This window comes from Cheilinus undulatus, linkage group 7, assembly GCF_018320785.1.
Source record: "Cheilinus undulatus linkage group 7, ASM1832078v1, whole genome shotgun sequence".
Classification (NCBI taxonomy): Eukaryota; Metazoa; Chordata; class Actinopteri; order Labriformes; family Labridae; genus Cheilinus; species Cheilinus undulatus.
The window spans coordinates 51,044,248-51,069,254 of NC_054871.1; the positions used below are offsets into that span (position 1 = coordinate 51,044,248).

General features: G+C 39.1%; 1 pseudogene; it reads right to left on the minus strand.

Annotated features, from left to right (window-relative positions):
- Window positions 1-1,287: 1,287 nt before the first annotated feature.
- On the minus strand, window positions 1,288-21,474 carry LOC121511727 (annotated as a pseudogene).
- Window positions 21,475-25,007: the final 3,533 nt, after the last annotated feature.

Below are 25,007 nucleotides of genomic sequence, written 5' to 3' on the forward strand. Positions count from 1 at the left end.
TTCAGTCACATAAAGCATCTCCAGGTTTATAAAATTAAGCTTCAAATCATGAAAATGAGGCGGTAAAATCTGCTCCAGGATGGTGTGGGTGTGTCTGTTGAATGAGCCGAAACCCTGCCCACTCAGGACAAGGGTAGTTTGCAGCATTAACCCCCCCACTCATGGTGGCATACTTGGAAAATAAATGTCCCCTAAAAACATGAACCAATAAACAAAACATGCATAACTATAACTTTGCAATGAAACATGAACATTATAGAACGGTACAAGAGTACAAGACTGAATTCCTTTGCACAAAATGAACCAGAAGTCCCTGCTCCAGGTGACTGCTTCCTTCCACAATATTGTAGTGTCAGAGGGGCGGGGTCATTCTCTACTGTGGGCTCATGGCATCGTGAGCCCACATAATGGCCCCGCCCACATGAAACCAAGCCGGAAAAGAGATGAAATGGCCTAAATCCAGAATTCAGTCTCATGTAGATCTCAGAGTTTTCACATTTACAGCAACTATATTCCAACATTTCTAGAGTGTTAAGACAAAAACTTTGGATTTGACTTTACAGGGTCTTTAAATAACCCAGAACTGTAGTTAATATAACCAACTATTGGGTTGACTATTCAACCCATTATTCTGGGTTAAATGGATAACACATTTTTCCTGGTTAAATTAACACCAGGAAAGTGCCGGTCACTTTTTACCCCGAGGGTTAAAAACAACCCAAATTGGGTTGGTTTCAACCCAGGAGTTTTTAGTGTGCACAGAACCTTGTAGAACTCCATAGTTAAATTTGAAGTGTGCAGAGAACTCATGAACATCTACAAACTGAGATGGATCAGATGGAAATGATTTAACCCTCTGGTATCCCTACAAATTGCTGCCTCATTTTCCTCCTAGTGTGCAAGAAATGCACAGGGGGGCTATTACTGTAAATAAAAAAGTTATTTTAGTTTATTTTTAATTGTTTAATTTTTTCCTTCTTTCATCAACTTGTGCCATTAACAAAAATACCAGATACTCAATAATTGTCATATCTTTTAACCATTTAATTGCCATGTTTTAATGTCAACAAACAAAAATTTTTGATGATTTTTTTTTTTCAAGATACTACACTGAAAGTGAATAACTTACTTATGGTTGATTCTAGCCTGGCATATGTCATTGATTAGTAGTGGTTGGGCGTTCTTCGGTGCCTTAGCAGTGTGGCACTGTATGGCAAAGGCTTAACAGAAGAGTTCAAGTGCTCAAAGGTTAGAACAGAGTTGCTGTTAGCAGGGAGCAAAGATGGACTAGTTAGCAGTGTAGTTCCAAATCCAACTAGGGGAAGGAAATGGAACCCAAGACAGGCAGTAGAGGAGGCAGAGGCAGCTCTTAGGCATGCTGAGATTGTAGGCAATATCCAGATAGGTCAGGGAGGCCTGGGGCTTGGCCCAGGTAGACCGGCATGGAACAAAGCAGGTCCTAAAGATAGAAGGAGACTGGTAGTGGAACAGGTACGTAGACAGGAGGAAGTAGTGAGGTGTACTAAGGCTGTGGCTCAGGCTAAGCAGGGACAGTGGATGAACTGGGAGAGTGTAGAGAAGATGAAGCTGAGTTGGAGAGACCTATGGAGTATGGAAGATAGGTGGATCAAATTCCTGCTAGGGTCTACCTATGATGTCCTACCATCACCCCAGAACCTAAAGTTCTGGGTTGACAGGGACCCATCATGTCCTTTGTGCTCCGAGACAGCAACCTTGAGGCACATTTTGACAGGATGTAAGATCAGTCTGTCACAAGGTAGATATACATGGAGGCATGACAGGGTTTTGAAAAGTCTAGCAGCAGGAATTGAAAACAGAAGATGACAGGTGAATGTCGGATGTAATCAGGGAACGAGGACGGTTCAGTTTGTCAGAGAGGGAGAGAAGGTTAAAGGAGGTAGGTTATCAGGTAGGCACCAGTTAGGCCAGTTAAAGGATGCCAAGGACTGGGAGATGCAGGTAGATTTAGGAGAGAAACCTGTTGTACCACAGGAGATAGTTTGCACCAATCTTAGGCCTGACATAGTGCTGTGGTCTGCCAGTCAGCGTGTAGTTTATTTTATAGAGCTGACGGTTCCGTGGGAGGATTCTGTGGAGGAAGCCTATGAAAGGTTAGAAGAATAATTGTTGCAGCTGTAATCATGAGTGGATGTTGAGGAAGGTAGTATCAGCTGTTTCATTACTACCTGGGAGTGCAGGGACAGAAATTGCGAAAGACAGTTAAGGAGATCTCAGATGAAGCAGCTCAGGACAGTCAGTGGATCTGGATGAGGAGGAGTAATGCCAGCTGGGGCAAAAATGAAGGCTGACGAAACCCCGTTACTAGTGTGCGTGTGTGTGTGTGTGGGGGGGCAGAGCGCCATGCCACACCAGGCCAGGGGTGTGTGTGTTAACCCACGACAGGGTACCACACCCTTAGCTCTGCCCTCCCCCACCTTATTGCGAAGCCTGCTCTCTCTCTTTCTCCCTAATCTGTCTCATTTTCCCCTCTATTATACTCTTAGTTATTGGTAATAATTGTTGCACTGTAATCATGAGTGGTGTTAAGGAAGGTAATATCAGCATTGTCACTACCTGGAGCTTGCATGTACGGAGCCTGGGTCTGTTGAAGGTGGCGTGCTGTCGAGGCTGTGTGGGTAAGATAGGTAAGATGATGTCTGCGTGTCAGCATGGTGGGTGGTGAGAGCCGGCATGGAGGGGGGTGGCTCTGGGACGCTGGAGATCACTGTTCAGCCCTCTGGAGGTGTCGTGGGACTAACTGGACGAAACACTGATGAAGGAGGGTTCCCACTTCATTTTAAATTTTTTTAACCCTTTAAATGCCATGTTTCATGAAAAAGGTCACTGCATTTTTAGATGCAAAATACACAAAAAATAATTTTTTTTCAAGTTACTACATGAAAATTAGATAACTTTTTGATTATTGCAGACACACTCACGGACTCACACACTGATCTTACTGATCTGAATTTTGATCTTACACTGATCACTTAAATAAAACCTCAGAGAGTTAGTGAGAAGGGGAGCAAAGGGCAGTATAACACTGAAATCTGGTGGGAAAAAAACATGTATTTCCCGCCCTCGTCCATATACGGTAAAAATGACATCATAGGGTAAGAAAATGGTCCAGGTGAAAATGTAAAGCCCCAACTCTCAAATGAAGCCCAGAAACCAGAAAATGCATGATACATGCCTTAATGGCGTATGGATCAAAAGAAGTGGTTTGAATGGGTTTCAATGTGCACTTTTTGCACACCAGGGATATTAACGCTATAAAAAAAGGTTTATTTATGTTGGGCTGATTGTCGTGGCTGGGACAGAATTTTGAGAATTGTGCAAAAATGAACAAAAAATACAATACATTATAATATTAATTGTGAAAGAGGACAAAGTTTAAAAAAAATTATCAACTAAGTGTGCATTTTTGGCACAAGGGGTACCAGAGGGTTAAAGCAGCTCCTCTCCTGTCAAGTTATTGTTGTACTCCGTGTAATAAGATAAAATGGTCAATCTATCAATGCAGCTCTAAGATGTATTAAAACAAGCACAGAGAAAAGACCTCTGTCTGCAGCTAACTGTAGATCTTTAGTCACTTAAACCAATGTGCTGAGCTGGGCTCTCAATCCTCACTTTAAGTAGTCAATTGTACTGTTAGTTTGAAGACAGTCACATAACTGATTAGCACTACTTTCTCATGGATCTTTGCAACAGAAAAGTTTAGATTTAGGTCTATTCTTAGCTAAGGTGCCTGTACTTCAGGTCTGGTTGTTCTTTGACTAACACAGTTACCATACAGTATTTGCACCACTTCAGACTTCATATGTTCTCTGCTTTTCTCTGAAGTTCTCCATTAGCGGTTCTGTCAGAGGCGCAGGTGATGGGGCAACATCTCCACATGTAGAAGCCCGTGTGAATACAACCTGCATCCTCCAGATTCTTCTGAGGTCAACAGAGGCACAACCTCTATCGCTTGAAGACTCAGTCCCAGTGGAAAGAGCTGGGTGTCTTGGATCCAACAAGTCCACCAGGTTCCTGATGCAGCAGAGGGAGAGGTTCACCTCGTATTTCAACTCTGAGGCTGCCGGGCGGTCTTAGAGGCATTTAGTTGTGACCAACCCGTCACTATTTCACAAACAAAAGGCTCTTTTCAGGGCCACTGAACTCTATAAAGAGCAAAGTTTCCAGAAAATAAAACCCAGGACTCTGACTGAATGACACTTTATTAATCCTTATTTAGGAGCTTACAGACACATGACCTCTCTAACATTGCCCCCCCCCCCCCCCCCACCCACACACACACACACACACACACACACACATATTAACCAAAACAAATTTACGCTAACTTCTACACAGAAGTGAAAAACCTTACCAAATTAACAATTATACCTGTTTTAGCCGGAACAAGCTCTTGTTAGTACTCTTCTAGTGTATACTGTACTTACAGTTTCTACATGCACAGTCAGTGTGCATTGATAGTTTGGTTGCAAGATGTGCAAATAGTGCAAGAATGCTGACTAGACATGATCAGAGGTATAGAGTATGCAGGAATGTGGGCTGATTTACAAGAGGTAGGGTAATGTAAGGTAGTTGATGAGTGCAAATCTACATAAGAGATGAGACATTTTACAGCAGTGATTTAAGTTACAGTTGGTAGATTCATCAGTGTAATGTGCATATGAGGTCAGGCATTTTAACACAGAGAGCATTTTTACAGCATTTGAGTAAAGCTAATAGATCAAATCAGTTATTACCATGGCAAATAGATCAGATTAGTCTTTTGTAGATTAATTAGTAATGAGTATGGTACATGGCTTAATGAGTGCAAACATGCATTTGAGGTGAGGCATTCTTCAGCAGTGGTTATGGATAGCAAATATGCAAATGAGATTAGGCTTTTCTGACAGTATTTGAGATACAGTAAAACAGCAAGAGACAACTCAGGATATTTCAGATGAAGCAGCTATAAGGTGCTTGTAAAATAAGTTATTTTCTGGCACTCTGTGATTGTTGGTCATCAGAGTGACTCTGTGACTGTATAGTGATCATCAGAATGACTCTGTGACTGTATAGTGATCATCAGAGTGACTCTGTGACTGTATAGTGATCATCAGAGTGACTCTGTGACTGTATAGTGATCATCAGAGTGACTCTGTGACTGTTGAGTGATCATGTGAGACTGAGCTGTCAAACGGTGCACCTGAAATCAAGAAAGACGTTTAAATTCATTGATTCAATAGAAGGTCAATATTCAAGTTATTGTTTGGATCATCATTGTTAGCATCAATTATTTACCTGACTAAAAGTGGTGCCATGCTTACACAAACATTTCCTGTAACGATCCCGTGTTTACAGAAAACCTTTTAAAAACCAAACGTAAATATAGTGTTTCTGTCTGTGTGGACAAGGCCTGAGCCCAAACCTACCTGAGCATGGACAGGCCATCACATCGTTATGTCATACTCACAGTTTATAAGACATACTGTCTCACAGAGTCAGCACAGTGGAGAAAAACAGACATGACTGCAGCTTCACTCAGGTTCTGGCTTATTTTGAGTTATCTGGTCAGATATGGCCCTCTAACACCACCATAGTTTACGACCAGAGCATGTGAGCGGAGCGGGGAGCGCGAGCGGAAAGGTTTTGGCCAGAGCGCGGAGCGGTTTTTTTTTTTTTTTTCAAAAAAGCTGGACCGGCACCTTATCTTGCGCTCCATCCTGCTCCAATTTCGCTCCGGTACCGCTCACACCATGCGTCTGAAGCATGTCTCACCCAGAATGCATCTGTGTATAATTAGCTGCTCAGACGCCTACACTGTTGTCTGTAGGCAACTGGACAACTCTCCACCATGGACTTTACCAAGTATTTCAGAAAGGATGAAAGGAGAAACCGAGAAGATGGTAATAACAGATTAACCGCGACAGCGCCTTCATTGCCACTGTGAGAGGATTTACAGACATATCTTTTTTCTTGATCTAGGCTAATAATGGGAATTGTGTTTCTTTTCAGTGATCCAGATCATGGACTCAGTTGGACCTGGCTCTTTTGGCTCCCAAACAGCTCTTCATTTGGTAACAGTGTGGCTTCATTAGATCATACGGAAAAATATGATGTGTTTAATGACAACCCAGACATAAGAGTGTCGGGGGGGGGGGGGGCGAAGTTAAGACCTTTTTATGATGTGTTCAGATGTTCAACGGAGAAAATTGGAATTTTAGTTTTTAGTGAGAAATCCAGTCATTTTAAAGGAGGAACATTTAGTATAAGATAGATGTAAAGCATGAGTGCAGTTAAAATCATGTCTCATTTTTCCACCCTAATTACACAAAAAATCCTTTTAATATAACTAATATTATCAATGAAGAGTGTAAAAGCCCTTTAGAATAAAAAGTTGAGGAAATTCATACATTAATGAAAGACATGAGTGTAGCCCACCTGGAAAAGCTAGAATGGCTTTAAAATGATTAATAATTCAATTTAATTTGTTTCTAGTTTTTAGGTAATGGGGACTCAACTCGGACTCAGACTCAGGTAAAGAGGACTCGACCCGGACTCGGACTCAGATTTTTCTTTGGTGACTTGGACTTGAACACTAGGGACTCAGGACTCGACTCGGACTCGAGGTTTGGTGACTCGACAAAAACACTGGCCATAGGACGTCCCACGTATGAAAAAAAAAACGTCACATTATCAGGCACGAGTCCTCAGTGCAGTGATCATAAACTGGCAGCCCGAGGGCCACATCAGGCCCCCCAGAGCTTTTTATCTGGTCCCCAGAAGGTTAATAAATCCAGAAAATATGAGGAGAAGAAAAATTGAGATAGGAACAATTTTCTGAAGTATGACTCAATGTTTGATATTGAAAAAATCAAAGTATTAACCGTTGTGTTATTATTTATGATTAGTCCATATGAATCAGCTATTCTTGACTAAAGCTGACATTTTCTGCATCAACTTTTTTTTACCAAATTTTCTTCTTCAATTTTTTTTCTTCATTTTTAAAAAAAACCCTTTTGTCATTTTTTCCCCTTTTTTCCATTAATTTTTGGGCAATTTTTTTGTCATTTTTGTTTTGTTTGTCTGTTTTTTTGGTCACTTTTCCATGTTTTTGTAGAGTGCAACATCCATGCATGAGAATCAACCAAAAATCTGATAATCCACCAATCAAAACACAGCATTTTAGCATCAGACGTAGTCATGAGCAGCAAAACAGCCCCAAAAATGGAGAAGGGTCTAGCTGAGTCGCAGCCGCTACAAACCACGCTCTGTACAAAACACACCCCATCGATCCATACAATAAATTACTTCTAACCCTAACCAGTGGAATTTAAATGCTAAACCTAACCTAAAGCTAATTAAGGCCTATCTAAACTAATGTAAGTTAACCTTAAACTAAGCAAATAGCACAAGGGGGCGTGGTTTGTACAGTACCCGCGGCTGCGGTCAGGTATTTTTGCCAAAATGTGGAAAAAATATCTCAAGTGCCCCCTTGTGGCAGGCAGAAGTATAGGTGAACTCAAAGCTAAAGGCTAAATTTACACAAAAATAATATTTTGACTGTAAGTTATTAATTGGACCATAATGTTCATATTCGTTCCTCTGAAAGTCCAGCCCCCAAAATGTGTGCTAAGAATAAAGCTGGTCCCTGTTCAAATAAAGCTGATGACCCCTGCCTTAGTGTGTAACGTGCCTGTGGTAGAGCAGAATGAGGGGAAAACATCCTCCCTGTTCTGTCAAAAATAAAAATTCTCTCAAATGGGATCCAGAGCCCTTTGTTCACATAAAAGATTTGACTCTTTGTACCACCTTGTCACAAACAAAACCTTAAAATCTTACTACTTTGGGCACATGTGAGGTAAAGGCGCCACAGGCTGGATCTGAAGCCTGGCAGCATTGAGGACTCCAGCCTCTGTATATGGGATGTTCAGACATAACCGCAAGGTTAACGGAACCCTGCCATGCAAAATAAATGCAAACTTGTTACACAAATTGGTATATAAAGTAACTGTGATTTAATATCAATTAAAAGTAGCATTGATTAGGATTTTTGCCATGACTGAGCAGTCTGACTAAGTACAGCCCTGATCAACAGAAAATGACATTGAATCCACATTTTTGCACAGATTTTGGCTTTTAAAGGCTGTGGTCTTAAACTTTTGATCAGCTGATGAACAGCCTATTTCAGTTTAATTGTTATTTTCAATAAATTTCTTACTCAAAAATTTAGCTTTGCTTCACTCCCATTTCTTCTTTTTGCATTTTTGAAACTCTACTTAGAACCTTCTAAAGATCCAACAGTGCAAAATGTAAATTCTTGCAAATTTTCAACTGGTCTTAAGATTTTGATCAGGAGTGTATGAATAGTTGTGTTTGAGACCAATGACTGTGAACACTGTACTCACATTTTTCAGTCCACAGCAGCAGTTTTGGAGGTTCTATCTCTACGGAGATGAACGGTTTCCCATCGACAGCAGGCTCATGGTATCAGGCATGAACAGAGATCGTTACTTTTGTTGATCTGGGCGTCGGCTCATCGGGGGCAGGATACACATAGGTGACAAATCCTGACGTCTTATGAGCAGGAAGCTCCAGATCAATGTCTGAATCTATTAAAATCTAATGAAATACAAACATAAAGGGTTAAAATAACACACACTGCACATTCTTTGAGTAAATAAGTTTTATTAACCTTTTGTAGTGAGCTGTAATTTTCTGTGGTACGGATCGACATAAACTCCTCTGGGCCACCGTTGAATGAGGAGCACTCTGACTCCCCTCAGATCATCATGGCTGAGCTCCACAGACATCACCAGCTCCCTATAAAACACCACAGATTACCCCCTGGTTCCTCTCTGTGATCCAGTAATACATTTATTAATCCGTGTCTGAAGCACTCGCCTGTGGAAACCGTTCTTCTTGATGTCCACTGAAACAGCTGAGGACTCAAAAAGCTGCTGCAGGACCTCACAGGGATTGTCTTTCTTCTCATCTGGACATCAGATTTCAATACAATGGCAAAAGGGAAGGATGAGGCATCAAATAAAGGGTAATTTCTTGTTTTCAAGAATCAAAATTGCAACTAAAATAAATAAAACCGAAAATTTGTGGGTTTTGGTTACTTTAAATACTTTTAATCAATAAAAACACTCTCGGTTTATTTAAGATGGTATCAAAAAAGTATCAAAACATGAAAGTTGACAACCATTCTCTCCAGTAAAGAACCATTGGGGATTTCCTGTGAAGGTTTCATTATAAAGAACTAAACATTATTTCTGTTGTTGTATTACCTTCTAATGAAGTTGCTCACTTTGTAAACTTTCAGGTAGAGTCTGTCTCTCTTTTGCACAAAAGACTGACCCTTTAAACCAGGGCTGTCAAACTCATACTGGGTCCTGGGCCAATGAGACGACCTGAGGGCCAGACTATTTAGACCAGGGATGTAAAAGTCAGTCACAACGAGGGCCAGATTCTGAATTCAGGCCTAACCTGAGAGCCTAACAGGGTCAACATTTAAACATAAACCATAACTTTCATTTTCACCAGTAATAAAATATGAAAAAAAACCTGATGATTAATCATTTTGAGATATAAGAAAGTCAAAATGATGAGTTATAGGGCTCAAAATCTGAGATTAAAGATCAAACTTATTAGTTATAAAGGTTTAAACAAGAATTCAAAAGTAAAAAAAAAAAAAAAGAAACTGTTTCAAAAGGCAAATACACTGCCAGGCCAAAAAAAAAGTCACCACCTGGATTTAACTAAGGAAATAGATTCGAGCCTCCTATTGGATAATTACTGCATGGGGGATTATCTTTCAGCTGGCAACAAGTTATTTAACCCCAGCTGATGCAATGAGTAACTTCTCATTTCTTAAACAGTGGGTTTTTTTTCTTCCCTAATGGCACGGGCATATTCCAAGATGACAATGCCAGGATTCATCGGACTCAAACTGTGAAAGAGTGGTTCAGGGAGCCTGAGACATCATTTTCACACATGGATTGGCCACCGCAGAGTCCAGACCTTAACCCCATTGACAATCTCTGGGATGTGCTGGAGGAGGCTTTGCCCAGCAGTCAGACTCTCCCATCATCAATATTAAAATTAATACAACACTGGATGGATATAAATCTTGTGACATTGCAGAAGCTTATCGAAACAATGCCACAGCCAACGCGTGCTGTAATCAAAGCTAAAGGTGTCCAACAAAATATTAGAGTGTGTGACCTTTTTTTGGTGGCAACTTTTTTTTTGGCCAGGCAGTGTATCTCAGAAAGTCGAAAACTTGGGTTTAAAATGTCAAAATTTGAGGTAGAATTAGAAATTATAAGTTTAAAAGATGAAAATATGAGATTAAAAGTCAAAGTCAAGACATGAAAATGTTCAAATATGACAGAATTATAGATTATGAATTGAAAAGGTCAAAATATGATATAAAAAAGTAAAATGTATTAATTAAAAAGATAAAAATATGAAGTAAAAACTAAAAATCAGAAGTTTAAGTCAGAATCATGAGATGCAAAATTGGAAACAGGAAATGAAAACATTCATCATTATCTTTTCCGCTCCAACCTCTGACTTTAATCTAAATATTTTTATTCTTTACTTTTTCAGATTTCACAAGGTTATTTTAAATAATCAAAGTTATGTTGACGCTATTATACAGTAGATAATCTGCAGACCTCATACCAGTGGGCCAGTTGTAATAAAAATATGATACGATCCCGCGGACCGGGTATTACTGTACCAGGGGCCTGATTTGGCCCCCGGGCCTTGAGTTTGACACCTCTGCTCTATGTGTAATGAGTCTATATAATATATAGGTTTCACCTTCTGAAATGAGTGACAAAAATTGTTGCACTTTTTCATGATATTCTAATGATTTGATATGTACCAGTATAAATATACACACACATATATATGCGCACACAAACTCACATATACACCTGTAGATCCACATAAGCAGTAATTTTAAACTTTAACAGTAAATGCTCTAAAACTGTGGTAGTCAACCTGTGGCTCTTTTGTGTCTTAATTTGAAATATTATTCCCCCAGAAAACCTTAAAAAGGAAAATTTAACCTCAGAAATCATCCACTGCAAGTAACATTAATCAGTTTGTTTCCAACACTTACACAGTAGGCTTTAATTATCCACCTCTATTATTGTCTGCATATTTCCATTGCCCTTATTTGCTTTTTTTTGCCACTTTAATTCCATTTTTGACACTTTTATCCTGCTTTTTGCATTTTTTGCCACTTTTTTTAAGCTGCCTTTTGCAATTAAATGCCACTAATTTCCCATTTTGCCACTCTTTTATGCTTTTTGCCCATTTTTCCCACCTTTTATTCTGATTTTTGCCCATTTTAGTCTATTGTCACTCATTTTTCTTCACGTTTATGCCACTTTTGGACTATTTTTACCACCTGTAACTCTTTTTTGTGCCACTTTTCATCCATCTTTGCCCTTCTCTGGCCTTTTTTGCCACTTTCTTACCAGTGTTTGCCGCTTTAAGCCCATTTCTGCCACTTCTCTCCCCTTTTTGCCACTTTGATCCTCTTTTTGCAATTTTTTGCGCCTTTTATCCCATTTTTTCCACCGTTTCTCTTAATTTTTGCCCATTTTGATCAGTTTTGGTTACGTTGGAGTCACACGTGTCAGCTAGAGCTAAAAACAAAGAACTATGCAGAGAGAAGCTGAGCTCAGGAAGGACTATGACGCATTGTATCAGTGAATCAGTTTTCACGCATTGTTAGCAATGTTTTTGCCACTATTAACTCATTATTTGTAGGGGTGGGTAAAAATATTGATAAATAGATGCATCGCAATTACACCCCCCCCCAATTCAGTATCAATTCAGGAAATCCTCTGAATCGATTCACCTCCTGGCCAGTGGGGGTCGCTGTGTGTGTGAGTCGCGTTGTATGGACGGACGCCGCACTCGACCAAACAGCAGCCAACCATAACCATGTTATGTGAGGTTTCTCACAGTTTTCAAGAGGAAAGAAATACTAAATTTACATGGACTTTATTTTTTCAGTGTTTATACAGAACGGTGGTGTTTTTTTACTTTTGAACTCCACATTCACAAATAAGACATTATTGTGCAAATTTCTATTTTGTGATGTTTTATTGCTCAAAAATGTGAGGTGACTTACCACATATTTTCACATTGGCATGAAAATAATTATTAAAAAATTGTCAACAGGTTATTTGTGCATTTCTACTTCTTACTGAATCGACATCGAAGCATTTAAATCAATATCCAATCGAATCCGATCCAATCGCAACCTAGAGAAATGAAATTGAATCGAATCGTGAGTTTCTTAATAATGCCCAGCCCTAATGATTTCAGGGCTCGACACTGCCAGCGTTTCACTCGCATTTGCGCCTAAAAATAGGAGTGTGCGAATTGTAAAAAAATATTTGGGGGCACATGTGCGCATGAAAATCAGCCGAAGGAGAGATCCACCCAGGAGGCCTCACTCTGAGCTTTCTTTCTTCTCTGTCTTTCTGTACATCAGCCTGCTTTGTGTGTGACTAAAATGATCAAAGTATGTATACGACGCTGTCTAAACATAAAGTTTACCTGGTCCTCACACCTTAGTAAATTAACCCTCAAGATATCCTTCTTTTTTTGGAGATCGGTGCCATCTGTGGTCAGTTATGCGTGGCTCGGTCTGCCTCTCTCATCTTGTTCTCTCTGTTTCACAGAAACTCTGACCACGTCTGTCCCGTATTTTCACCTGCTGTTCTGCATCCTCTCGTCTTGTCAAACGTCACTTTCTACAGTTGTTTAGTTTGTGAATTTATGATAAAACTCCATAAAGGTGCCGCCCCTGAGGGTCTGACATTAACGGTTGCCCGATGCCCGGGGCAACTTCAAAAAGCCAACGGGCAAGCCAAACTTGCTAAGGACTTGCCCGATCGGGCAAGCACGACTCTGAGCTTTTCTATTCACTAATTTTATTATTTTCTTCTCTCGTTTCTGTTTCTACGGAGTCCCCGAGTAGCCAGATGCAGGGTGTCGCTGCCTCCATTGGCTGTGCGTTGACAGCTGCACAGACGTGAACTAAAACCTTTATGAAGGTAAACACTGTCATCAGTGTAACCAGGTGGTCAAATAGGGCTATATAAATTTTAATCCACTGAGTATTTATAGTTCTACTATTTAGTGGATTCAAATGTACATGTTTCATGTTGTTTTCTTATGTTTTGGACATCGTTTTGTACTAAATGGGGAGGCAGATTGTAAGCGGAATTCCACAGGAAATTGCAGATTTTGGTCACTAGGTGGCAGCATCGAGTTGTAAAAAAACATCACTCTGCCAAGTTTTTTTTTTTAACACTTTATTCCATTTCAACAAATGTACAACAATTATGGCATTGAACAAGACAATCAAATTACAGAACCAGACAGACAAGCCAAAAGTAGTAAACAGTTAAACCAACAAATAAAATAAAACAAAACATAAAGACAAAAAACAAACAAACAAACAAACAAAAAATACAACTGGTTTCGAGGTTTTCTGACAGCCTGAGATCGTCTACTAGGGTATAGAGTTTTATAGCGTTTGTCGTCTTCATTGCTTTCGAAGATGAGAAGTAATGACACAGCTCTTTAAGAAATAAAGAAAACAGAGGTCGGGTTTTGACAAATCGACTCTTGTGTACGAAATATTTCCCAAGAGTAATAAATGTATTCACTGCCATTTCATGTACTGCATTTTTCATAAACACACCAAAGATTACATTGTCTCTGACGAAATCAGACAGATGTTCAAATTCAGGAGATAACCAATAATGAAAGTCTTCCCAGAAAGCTTCAGAGAACTTACAGTCATAGAACAAGTGTGCTGTTGTCTCAATGTCCTCTCACAAAAGGAGCAGTTGTTCTGATCCAGTCCAAAACGATGTCTAAGAAACTCTCCTGAGGGATATACATCGTTAATAATTTTGAAATGTACTTCCTTTGCTTTTGGTATTATTTGGTATTTAAAAAATTTGGATCTTAAACTCTTAGCTTCTTCTTTGGAAAAACATTGCAAAATTGCAATTCAGTCTGATGGGAAAGGGTATAGTTCTTGAGTAAAAAAATTTCGGAGTGTAACATTGGGTAATTTTGAGTTATTAAGGTCATGTCCAGATTCAGATTTATATGGTCTAATTCAAGATTAGATGTCATTTGAATTACAGCATGTGGAATTGCCCTCACAACTTGATCATATTGTTTCTGATCAATCAAATCAAACTTGGAGCAAAACATATTGTAAGGCATAATGTTACCATTGTCATCAAGTAAGTGTGTTACAGACCATATTCCTTCGTCTAGCCAGTTTTTATAGAATAAGGTTTTGTTTTTGTACGTCACATATCTACAGTTCCATAATGGAGTTATGCTTGTATATCATTTTCCAATATAATAAAACCTGTTCATGAAATTTGGAAAGTTTAATAGAGAGCTTCTTCAGGTCATAATCACATTTAAGAAGAAAACTAATGCCTCCTAAATCCTTAAAGACTTTACTTGGTATATGAAACCAAACGCTTTCCTCAAATTTTAAGAAGGATCTTGGCCAATTTATCTTAATAGTTCCATTAACACATTCACCATCAATAGCTTTAAGACCCCCTTCTTCACAGTCTTTAACCATGGTTCCTTTTTTAATATAATGGGTTTTCCTTTTCCAAATAAAATTAAAATTAGCTTGATTTATGTCTTTTATTGCATTTTTTGGAAGTGATAATGAGTATGCTGGGTAGATCAACCGTGAAATACATTCCATTTTAGTAAGAAAAGTTCAGCCTATGATAGAAAGATCTCGTTGAGACCATAAGTTTAGACAGGATTTGCATTTCTCTATAGTATTCCAAATACTAAGATTTTCTCTTCTGTTCTGGTCCTTTGTAATGTGTATGCCTAGGTATTTCACCGTCTGTTTGACAGGAATATTATGAATTACTGTTAAGGAGGAGTTGTGGATTGGTAACAACTCACATTTTTTAAGGTTTAATTTAAGACCAGATGCCCTGGAGAAGAAATCTATAGTTTTAAGAATTTTTGGAATTAGGTGACTATTTTTAAGAAATATAGTTGTGTCATCGGCCAGTTGACTAACTGACAAAACTTTTTCTGCTATTATTAATTTTTCAAAACCAGAATTTTTGATAAGAATGGAAAGCATTTCAACAGCTGTAATGAACAGTAAGGGAGAAATAGGACATCCTTGCGTGATACCTTTATTGATTGGAAATCTTGAGGATGTACCTTGTGGCAACACTACCGGGCTATTAGTGTCTTTATAAAGTAATTTGACTATATTCAGAAAGTTTTCACCAAATCCAAACAATTCTAAGGTACGAAACATAAACTTGTGTTCAATTGTATCAAAAGCTTTAAAGAAATCTAAGAATAAAACAAACCCTTCATCATTTATTAGGTGACTGTAATCTAGTAGATCAAGCACCAATCGTATATTATTGTGAATTGACCGCTCTTTCAAAAAAACAGATTGTGTATCTGAAATAATTTGCGTGATACCAATTTTAAGTCTATTTGCATAGATATGTGTAAAAATTTTGTAGTCGTTATTAAGCAGGGTTATAGGTCAAAGGTTATCACTTAGTTTTGGATCCTTGCCAGGTTTAGGAATAAGGGTAATGACCCCTTGCTTCATTGTAGTCGGTAAAATGAAGGTTTCAGAAATTTCTCTTATCATGTTGAAAAAAAGGTCTTTGAGATGTTCCCAAAAATGCCTGTAGAAGTTACTTGTTAGGCCATCTGAACCTGGAGATTTGTCCAGAGACGGACACTTCACAGCTTTCTCCACTTCATCCATTCTGATCTTTGCATCACATATAGTTTGGAAACTTTTATCTACTTTAGGGATCCATTCTTTGACATGGTCAAAGAAATGATCAGCATCTGTACATGAGTAGGAGGAGGAGTACAGCTTACTGTACAACTTGAAACTTTCTTTTGAGATTTTAGTTGGGTCAGCACATTCCTGGTCATCAATCAACAGTGTTTTTATGGTATTTCGTTCTTGCCTTTTTTTCTCCAGTCTACAAAAGTAAGCTGAGCTCCTCTCACCCTCTTCTATCCACTTTGCTCTCGATCTGATATGTGCCCCTTTAGCCTTTTCGAAATAAATGTTACTCAATGAAGAATGCAAAGTATAGCTTTGTCATCATCATTTCATTGGATTTTAGAATAGATACTATTTATTTCTTTAATAATTTCTGTTTCCCTTTTCTTACTAGTTCTGCTTAACATTTTACTGTTTGATATGAAAATTTATCGCACCTTATATTTGAAAAATTCCCATTTATCTCTATAAGTTGTAAAATTTGAGTCACAGGTAATTTCATTGATTGTGGTTATAATTTTTGGCAGAATGGTTCACATTTTAGAAGGTTTGAATTAAACTTCCAGTAGCCTTTATTTCTTGGGCCTGCAATCGTAGGCGTAAATATGAGTTTAATCAAACAATGATCTGTTAGAGGTGCTGTCGAGATTATCGACTTCATCTCCAGGTTGGATTCAAATTCTGAAACAAGCCAAAAATCCAACCTGGATTTTTGGGAGCCATCTGGTTTAAACCAAGTAAAATTAGAAGTACGCCATACATCCATATATCCTAAAGATCAAGCAGAATTGAGTTGTAATGGTGACTCAGATATCTTGATGGACTTCTATCAAGCCCCTCATCCATTACCATATTGAAATCCCCTCCAAAAATAAACTTCTCAGTTGGATAGCTAGGAATGAGAATTTTGACAATATTTGTTAGTTCTGTGATTAAATTTTTTTTTTGGAATTGGTTGTTATACCCATATACATTTGCTAAGATAACAATCTGACTATTCATTTCAAGGACACAGATTATCCAGTGACCATAGGGATCCTTCTTAATGGTTAGAACCTTACCAAGAAAGTTGTTAAGAAGTATGGCGACACCTGCTGACCTGTTTGTGCCATGACAAAATTAAATTTTATCACCCCACTGACTTGTCCAAAATGTTTCATCTGTGTCATTAGAGTGGGTTTCTTGAAGAAGACAGAGCTGTGCTTTTTTCATTTTTACAAAACAAGAAGATAGACTCTCTTTTAACTGAGTCTCTTAAACCCCTAGTATTAAGCGAGACGAAACAAAGAGTAGAATCAAAGGAAAACATGAAAAAAAAACTGAAATAAGATAATCAATAAGAACACACACTAATAATTGAACTTTGAAGAGATAGGTTTGTAAGTTTGACTTAAATACTCTATTGCAAAGCCCCTATCAAAACATGTAGAGGCAGTAAACACTTGAAACTACTGTCAGACATTTAACACTGACTTTTTTTTTTTTTTAAAGAAATATGAGAAAATACTCTGTACCTTGTTGGTAGCTTGGTTTGAATATTTCTAGTTCCTTGTTTAAACAATAAAAGGAGAAACTTTGCTTAGGAAAGACCACCTGTGAATAAAAGGAGGTAGTAAAATGGTTTAGAATAAACTCCACTTTGGTGGGGCTTTGGGGGGTTTGTTTAGTATTATTTTAAATCCCCTTACCACTGAACCACTCTTAAATACAGAGTTTTGGACTATAAACTGAGGTGTTTCAATTGGAATGAAACAGGCTTAAAGGTGCAGTGTGTAAAACTGAATATCAACATCTAGAAGTGGGTTCTAGATTGCATTTCTCTGCTGGAAACTGCGGCAACCAGTTGAATTTAATGTGTATCTGTAATGTCAATACAATACAATAACTTTATTTATCCTTTTTTCCTCTTTTACCATGGAAACATGTAAAAATCCAAGATGGCGGCCTTCATGGAGGGGACCCTCCCTTTGTATGAATTAAAGGTTTATTCTGAGTTGTTTTTTCAAAATAGCTATTTTTGAATTTAGATGACTAAACACTTATTTAGATAGACCATCTTAGAAATGTTTTACTTTATTTTACTACGTTTGTTCAGCTAAATGCTACTAGGCTAAATATTGCACACTGCACCTTTAAAGCATTTGAAGTAATGAAGGTGAATGATAATGAGGCAAACTTCTCAAGCATTTTAGAAAGAATGCAAAACAGGTTTTAACTCTTATGTTACTGGGTTACTAGTTGACCCTGTTACCATCGATATAGCCCACATGTCCTCTGTAGTACACGTTCTTCCCTGCGGCTCTTGCTTGCTTCATCTTCGGCCATGCAGCTGCACGCGCCTCTCTATCAGCTTTGCAGAAGTCTTGTTTGAATCGGACCTTCATGTCTTGGCAGACCTTGGAGTTCTTGGAGAGCTTCCAGATGGCATCACGATGGTGTCTCATGGTGAACTGGATTATAACCTGGCGGTGCCTTCCGTCTAGTCTTCTACTGAGACGATGAACAGTATCGACCACTGTTTCCATGGATGAAGGCCACTGTGGTGCTGTTTTGGACAGGATACTTATGGTGACATCTCGGATGTGTTCGTTGTCTTCTTTCAAGCCGTATATGATGAGATTCCATCGTCTTTTGTATCTCTCCAACTCTATCACTTTTTCTCTCAGCTCTTCGTTTCCCTTGATGAGATGCGGCATTTCTTTTTCTATTTTGTGTATCTTCACTTTGCACTCTTTAATGTCAGCAGCATTCATCTTGACGAGCCTGGTAACATTAGCTACCATGACGGAGTTTTCTCTGAGTTGCTCCCCGAAGCAGGGGAGCAACTCAGCAGTTAGCTTATCTATAGCATCAACCATAGCTGCATTTGGTGCTTCTTTTGGCTCTTGGGGGAGTCTCATCTTTAGCGGTGGAGCTGGGATTTTTGTTGGAGTAACAGGCGAAGTCTTTCTTTTGTTAGCGCTGCTATTTGAAGTTTCCATCCAGTGTAGTTGTGGTCGCTTGAAGTTGAGGGAAGTTTAGCTTCTGCTTTCCCGCCTGGCATGATTGGATAAAAGGTCCTCCTGAAGTAGTTTAAACTTCCTGGCGGCTCGTACACCTTTTTTATTAGTCCACTTTGTTGTTAAAGATCTGTCTGACAAGTAGCAAGGGTTTTTCCAGTAAAATTAGGGGCAATTGCGTGAGAGCCCAAGTCTAAGCGCTTGCCTCTTCCGCCATCTTGCTGGATGCTGGACCCGTCATTCTGCCAAGTGCATCATGGTCTTGTTCTCTTCCTGATTACCACACACAACAATTCTGGGGTTTTGCTGAAATGACTGCCCTGTTTCTGTGTGTGAAAAAAGGCTAAAACAGTGAGTAAGCGGAAATATCTTGTTGGATTTTACTGTAACAACATGCTTTCTGTAACTATTTTAACAAGATGGTGTGTTTTAGGCTCTGATGAAGTAGATGTGTTCGGATTTTTGGCGCCATCTGCGAGCACTGTTGAGCTTGTAAGTTAATGTTAGCTGGTTTAAATAGCACATGTTATTGTGTAAGCTTGGAGAGTACATGATGTACATTGTCTTAATTTCTGTTTTAAAGGTGGAGACTTTAAAGGCCACTGCTGTATTTTTTCAGTTGTTAAAATAAAAATTCAGCTACAAGAACCCTGAAGCTATTGTGTCCTGTGTGGCAATCTAATTCCCCGGGTTACATCAGTTAAGATTCATGGTAGGTCACATTAATAAATCTGTTTCCCACATAAAGAAGAAAGGCTTTAACTTCCAAATTTAATCGTTTATTTTAAATCTGTGTTTTATTACTGTCAGATGCGTTTGACGGAGGAGCGTGTGTAAGAGAAGAGAGCAGAGGAGGTCTGCAGGTGCTGCGTCTCTTCAGTAAGCTCATTCATTGAGGTGTGCTGTCGTGTTTAATCTGAAGCTTCCCATTTCCTCGTTTTGACTTTTTCTCCAGCCACATCCTGCCGTTGCTCTCTCACACCCAGACCTTATGACAATTATGCCAATGCGCGTCATCAATGAGCATAACTCACAGGATCACAGGTGGAGATGACGTCATATCTAGTGAAATTTGTCCAAACGGGTGTTTTATCTGATCTTTAATGCTCTAATGATCATAAATATTGTCAAAAGAGCAGAAATATAAAAGCAAAGCTCCAAAATGAAGCAGGGTGAAACGATGTGTCTGGAGAGCTGCAGGTGTGAGGCAGGGCTGGTTTTAGTCATTTGGAGGCCCAGGGCAAAGACCAATATGAGGACCCTCACCCTTTTACTAAAGAATTAATAATGAGCAGAAGAAAATGAGAAAGCATCTCTTTAATGTTAATAAAGTCACAGAACTCCGGTAAATGCCCCAATGTGAGATATAAATACCCAAATAGCCAACCATCATTCATCATTTTCTTTGAAAAGCATCTCAGAGCTCAAACTCAGCTCATTCTAATATCTTCAAAAATCTTTAGGCCAGCTGAACTTTCATAACTCTGGTGATGGGCCAAAGACTGGTATCTCCAAAATCACCCCTTTTCAGGGACTGAAAAGTTTAGAATTTATAAAAATAATATAAATATGATTTATAAAAACAAATTACAATCATGAGAAATTGAGATACAAGGTTTTAGCCTGATGTCCGTGATAAATAAATTAAATATATGCTTATTATCAGTGACATATTGGTTCTTCTGACTCTATACAGACATTGTATCCCACCCACACGTCATACCAGAGTCTGCTTAGCGTTGGCCTCATGGCCAGTTTAAGCACTGGGACAGAAGTGTACTAAGTTAATTATTATTATTCAGAGGACCTGGAGAATGTTTGAGGACAGATGGAGCTCTTGTGCCCACGATTACTGTCAGATAGCCTAAAAATTAGTAACATTAAAGGCAAAATTAAATTTGCAATACTTTTTCAAAACTTGATGATTTTACCTTTCTGTACATTTTGTATACAAATTCATTAAATCATTTTGTTTTTAAATGGGTATTTGCATCACGTTTATTATGGAAAACACATTATTTGATCAATTTTCATTGTGCCCCTAAATTTCTTTCTGTGCTCCTAAGTTGAAAACTTAGGGGAAAAAATGCTCCTTGGGAAAAAAGTTAGCGTCAAGCCCTGGATTTGGTCACTTCCTACCAATTTTTGCCACTTTTCTCCCAATGTTTGCTGCTTTTTGACCATTTCTGCTACATTTAACTTATTTCAATTGCCACTTTTCACCACGTAGATGGTGGCTCTTGCAAATGTATTTTTCACCAATTTGGCTCTTTGGTTAAACAGGGTCAGTAACACTGCTCTCAAAGATTAATAAAGGATAAAACTTGATGATGATTTATTTTGCAGCTGACAACCAATTGATCATTATATCGTGACAACCTTACCAATTAATTTTAGTGTAATTAAGGTTTAAAATACAGCAAATTACTCTTCAATTGGGAAATGCTGACTTCATTTCTTTATATAGTTGAATGATTATTTCCTGATTTCTCTTCAAATTATAACGACAGAACTTACCCTCCTCTGCTAATCTATGACATGTCGACAAGCAAGCCAACGCGGAGAACAGTAATACATACATTACTATTGTAAAACTAGGCAAAACAAAGCTTTAAATGCATTTATTTAATTTGCCGAGCCTTCATAGTCCTGTCTGTAATGTTATTGTCCTTGGTGGACCCCTGTTTAGTGCTAGGTAGGCTGAAGCGGTGCCTGACTAAAACGAAAATATTAAATACAGAAATGATGTAGCACTTATTTCACACGTAAATGTAAAATAGGAACTCATCTCTTCGATCTGCGATCTTAACGTAACAGTGTTTAAACAATATAATCCTTATATGATTAGTTTCAATTTTAGGTAGGCTTTAGAGTAGACAGAATGGCCAAACCACAGCTCCTTGACAGCGCTTGGTGTACTAATTTAAATGGTAACCGTGTTAACTGGTGACGTCGTAGTCAAAATAGCTAATTGAGACGTGAAGAATAGCAAAAAGAGCCTTATATTTTCAACAAGGACATGATTCATGAGCATGAATTTATGTCACAATAAAAAATGGAAAACTTAACGTCATATAATAGAAGGAAATACGGCAGTCACAGAATACGGCTAAATTAACTAAGTCACTACACCGTAACGCCTAGCAATGGCTGAAAACTGTCTTTGGGTGTTTTCACGATAGATACGAATACATAGATGCCGTGTCTTTGTGAAATTCATCTTGATATCTATGGTTTTTATGGTTTTCTCCTACTGTCAACATAGTGAGTTACCAGGAGTTTGTAGAGTCTTAAATAGCCCATACCGCAAATGCAGAGAGCCGCCCTCTTAGCCATGCTGTGCAACGGGGACGCTCAGACAACTCTGCAAGCAGGGATGGACTCGCTATCTGGCATACCAGGCATTTCCCAGTGGGCCGACTCACTTTAGGGCCAGCATGATTTATTCATTTATTTTTATCTGCTGTGAACCGGCTCTACAGCTGTGCCGCCCCGTTATTTTGTCTGTTGACTGGTCCGATCATGTCTCCTTAAGGTCTGTTTACCCCTTCTTCCATCCCCACTCAGCTCCTGCTTGAAAGTGAAAGTATTCGAAGAAAACAGAACTTACTAAAACAATCGACTGGAACTGCAAATAAATGGCAGATTTTAAAAAACTGTCAATCAAGAAGCTGCAAAGTGTGAAAGACTCTGCAGTCCCTATAGGAGACGGTCTGATACTGGTGAATATACAGCTGTATCATGAGGAGGAGGAGGAGACAGAGCCAAACAGGCTGGTGTGTGACAGGGGAGCAGAGGTGTTACAGGTGAGCCTGAGAGTGAAGCAGTGAATGAGCTCTGTAGAGTATCATAAGCTAAAAGGCATCATAAGACTGTGGGTCCCCTTTATTTATGAAGAAAAAATGTTTGAGATTAAATCTGGAGCTCTTCTATGATCTGAAGAATGAAGAGATGATTACACCTTAAAAGTTCTCCACTGAGACTTTAGAGCCGTTAGAGCATAATTCAAATAATTTTGAATAAACTCCATAATGATAACCATTATTTTCTTAAAAATAAAAACCCAAAATGCACTTTTCCATATGTTCCACATTATTAAGCAGGCTGCAGGTTTCAAGCAATATGGAAAAGAACAAGGATCTTTCTGCTGCTGAAAAGTGTCAAATAGTGTAATGTCTTGGACAAGGAATGAAAACATGAGATATTTCATGGAAAAATTAATCGTGATCATCATAGTGTGAAGGAATGTGTGGCTGATTCAGAGCAAAGATGGGTTCCTGCAGATAAAGACATAATGAGGAAGGTTTCTGCCAGACAAATCCATCAGATTAAAGCAGCACTATGTAGTTTTTCCACCTTAATATAATATCTCAAGAGTCATTGTGATGGTACATCACCTTACAACAGGTTGAATGACATCTCTGTCATGGTCTGGGGGGGTCTGTATCGCCTTCAGTGGCACAGTGTAACCCTTCCACACTAAAAACTACACATTTCCACTGCTTTGACTGCTTTTTGGCATACGTCACTCCCCCCTCCTTCCCGATTCGTTGAAAAGACGGAAGTCGAGGCAAAAGCTAAACGGAGAGTTGTTGTCATGGCAGAGGCAGCGAAAAACCCGAAGAAAACAAAAGTTTTATCAGAGGAGACAAAAAAAAGAAAGCAGGAAAGTAACAAGATAAATGTCCAGACAAGAATAAACATTGACCCGGCATTCACTCGCTGGCGTGAGCTGAAAGACGAGGAGGGATGTCCGACCGATGCTGATTTGGCCCTGTTATTGTTGGACTTGTGAGTATATGTTGATTGCTTACCATCTATATGCAGTACTCTTGAGTTTGTAATGTGTCTTTTCATATCACTAAGGGCCATCTCGTCATCAGTTTATTCACTGTCTCGCTGAAACAGGACGGGGGGCGGGGGCGACTTCACGGTAATATAACCAAGTTGAACTTAATGATTTTCAACATCGTCATTTAGCCAAAATACATTAGCTCTTCACTATCCATCCTGCAAACAGCCGCTAAAGACAGAAGAGTAGTTTTGAAACTAAGTGCCGTCTTCTTTCATTCGCTTCCAAAACAAATACACGTGACTGGGAGATCAGGATCTTTACGCGCTGGTGCTCATTGGTAATTGAGTGTTCTTCTGGTAAAGCACTACTGCTTTTGTCCACCGGCGCCACAAAACTACAAAAAAAGTGAAAGTTACATAGTGCTGCTTTAAGAGAGCAGCTGCTAAAATGCCATTACAAAGCAGCAAACAGGTATTTGAAGCTGCTGGTGCCTCTAGAGTCCCACCAACCTCAAGGTGTAGGATCCTCCAGAGGCTTGCAGTCATGCATAAACCTTCTATTCAGCCCCCCGTAACCAATGCTCACAAGCAGAAACAGTTGCAGTGGGCCCAGAAATACATGAAGACTCATTTTCAAACAGTCTTGTTGACTGATGAGTGCCGTGCAACCCTGAATGGTCCAGATGGAGGAGTAGTGGATGGTTGGTGGATGGCCACCATGTCCCAACAAGGCTGTGACGTCAGCAAGGAGGGGGCGGAGTCATGTTCTGGGCCGGATTCATGAGGAGAGAGCTGATAGGCCCCTTTAGGGTGTCTGAAAGTGTGAAAATGATCTATAGAGTTTCTGACTGACCACTTTCTTCCATGGTAAAAAAAAAAAAGTGACTGATCACTTTCTGCCACAATAAAAAAAGAAGAGCAGTTCCTTCTGTAGCAAAATTTTCTTCCTGCATGACAATGCATCATCTCATGCAACAAAGAATCCTCTGTGTCATGTAATGGCAGTTTAGCTTCCTTTGTCTCAACACCCCCACTGTTTTCTTCTCATTGACGCATATCCTCTCACAGACATAGGAGAAACGATAGGTGTCGACCATACTGTGTCCCTTTTGTGTGATATCTTGGGGAGGGGGCATTGCTCAAGGATAAAGATGCTGGTCTCCCAATGTTGGGGGCTCTTTTTGATCTGACTGCTCTCTTGCACTTCTCTCTCTCCCTCTCCTTCTCTCCATCTCCCCCTCTCCCTCTCTCTCTCTCTCTCTCTCTCTCTCTCTCTCTCTCTCTGTCTGTCTCTTGATGCTTACTGACCGCTGTACATGTTGATTGAC